This window comes from Dipodomys ordii, unplaced genomic scaffold, assembly GCF_000151885.1.
Source record: "Dipodomys ordii isolate 6190 unplaced genomic scaffold, Dord_2.0 Scaffold41, whole genome shotgun sequence".
NCBI classification, from domain to species: Eukaryota; Metazoa; Chordata; class Mammalia; order Rodentia; family Heteromyidae; genus Dipodomys; species Dipodomys ordii.
Window position 1 is genome coordinate 7,085,239 of NW_012267257.1, and position 2,662 is coordinate 7,087,900.

Sequence of the window (2,662 nt, forward strand, 5' to 3'; positions counted from 1 at the left end):
TCACCTGATTGCTTCACAGGAAAATTAAAAGCCAGACATGTACACAAATACATCTATATTTGTCTCCTGTGTAGGAGGCAATGCTCCTATTAAGACCAGTAATTCAGTTTGTGCTAGATCCCTCTCCTCTAACTTGTTCATGAACTTTTACTTGGTGTTTGCATTTTTAAAAATCTGGCTCTTAGTATTACCTGATGAACATGCTATTCTCATCAAATGGATTCTGGCTCCCATATTTCTCCTTAATTACCATCCTATATCTGTTTCATAGGCAGACCTCTCAAATGTTACTCTATTTTCCAAATTTCTTTATTTGCTTTTCAAATCCATTGTGACTTCTGTATTATATACATACTCTCACTAGATTCATTACTGACCTCTATATGTCAGCACAGTAAATCCAGTAGGGGATTGATTTTTGTCAGCTTGTCCTCTAGCAATATGTGACAACAAAACTTAAACCTAGCTATACAGAACACAAGCAGTGGCTTTTTTTGTGTGCTGTTCCTCTTCAATGCTTTTGTGGGTTCTCTTTCTTTCCCTAATCTGTAAGTACTGTTCCTTTCCAGGCTCAGTCCTAAACATTGCAATTTCCGAACATCACACCATTCTAAGACTTTTCAGAATCCTGAAACTTCAGTTAGCAAATCACAATCAGTAAACTCCGGGCTTACTTCAATCTCTTGATTCCAGATTTTATTTTTTTTGCCAGTCCTGGGACTGTACACTGTCTTTAAGCTCCTTTTGCTCAAGGCTAGCACTCATCACTTGAGTTACAGCTCCATTTCTGTTTTTTTTCTGTGATTAATTGGAGATGAGTCTCACAGACTTTTCTTGGCAGGCCAGCTTTGAACGTCCTCAGACCTCAGCCTTCCTGAGTAGGATTACACATGTGAGCCACCAGTGCCCAGCTTGAGTCCAGATTTTTATTACCCATTTCCACCAGGTGGACTTACAAAATTTAAGTGTACATTACATCCTCTGTACTCCTCAGTACACTGCCACCTTTCGACTTGCCCCAACCAGAAACTGGCATTTTAAACTCACTTTAGGTCCAGGTTTAATAATCCCCAAGAATAGTTGTGCTCCTCATTACTTCTTGGGGCTATGCTCTTTCCTCACTGGTGAGAGTCCTGAGTTCCAGCTGCTATTTTCTTCCTGATCACTGGAAAGCCAAATGAATGCTCCATATCTGCTCTTGAGATCTACATTCCATTCAACAGTTTGGGGAATCAGTCAAAACTACAAATAGTATCACAAAATCCCTCTGTGGTAGAACTGTAATAGAACTTATGAAGTTCTTAGATAGTAGAAGAGGGAAAGTGGAGGCAGAATAGAACTAAGCACTGTATAGTACAAATATGTCACAGTTAAAAGAGAATATGGTTGTCTAGGGATGTCTTTACACTTTATGTATAATTGATACCAATTTTCAGCCTTTTGTTTTTGTTTTGCCAGTCCTGGGGCTTGAACTCAGGGCCTGGGCACTGTCCCTGAGCTCAACTACCGCTCTACCATTTGAGACATTTGTTTATGTGATACTGAGGAATCAAACCCAGGACTTCATACATGGTACATTAAACTACATTAAACCACATCCCCAGCCAGGCTTTCTTTTTCTTTTGAAATGAAGTTGAATTGAGCTTTAGATGTCTTCCTACCCCTTGCTACTATCACCTATAATAAACAAATATACTTTTTTTTAACTGTTAAAACAGTAACGAAACACTTGGCCACACAGAGACTTCATCTCTTCTTAATTTGGTATCAGAAAATATGGCTTAAGTCCATAATTCATCTACTTGGCCACACAGAGACTTCATCTCTTTTCTTAATTTGGTATCAGAAAATATGGCTTAAGTCCATAATTCATCTAAAATGATCTGGCCCCTGACACACTTGATCCACACTCCAGGCTTCTCACCCCCTTCAGGCCTCTTTCAAGCCGGAGGAAGGAAAACATCTTTTCCTTGGATCTCAGAGCCCAACAGAGGCCTGAACCTTTACTTTTTTCTGGCTAACACCCACTTATAACTTCAGATTTCAGTGGAAATATTTTCTCAGTCTGCCTTCTATATGCTCCCACACATTTCCATATTTTATCTTAAGAACTCTTACGATAAACTGTGACGAAAGTCTTAACACAGTTACTCCATAGCTCCCATCTTCACCCCCAGGGAGTGTCTTCCTACCTCGCTTCATCCCAACGTACTTTGCCTATAAGGTATCTGTAAATAATGGTTCAGTGGTAACACATTAATACTGTTAGTAGACAGTTCCTGGCACCACCTTAGGAAGAGGCCTCTATTACTGGCCATTTGGGGGGAAAAAAAGCTCACTGAAGTACAGCTGTTGTTTGGTTTATTTAAACATCGCTCGGCCAAAATCCACCCCCGTGGTTTGTGCCCCATAGCAATCAAAAGACCGGTTTTCACCAAAAGTGATTAACCAGGTTCCACCTTTTCCCATAAGGCACCGGAACGAGCACTCGGAACCAGGAAGAGACCAGGGTCTATTCTGTCCAACTTCCGGACTCTTCCACGGCCAGGCGCGGAGGGGCGGGGCCGGGCCGGGGCGGGGCCAGGGCGGGACTTCCGGACTTCGTTTTCCGGAGACATGAGGCGGCTGCCTCCGTGACCCGGGAAGTTTGAGCTGCCTCTGT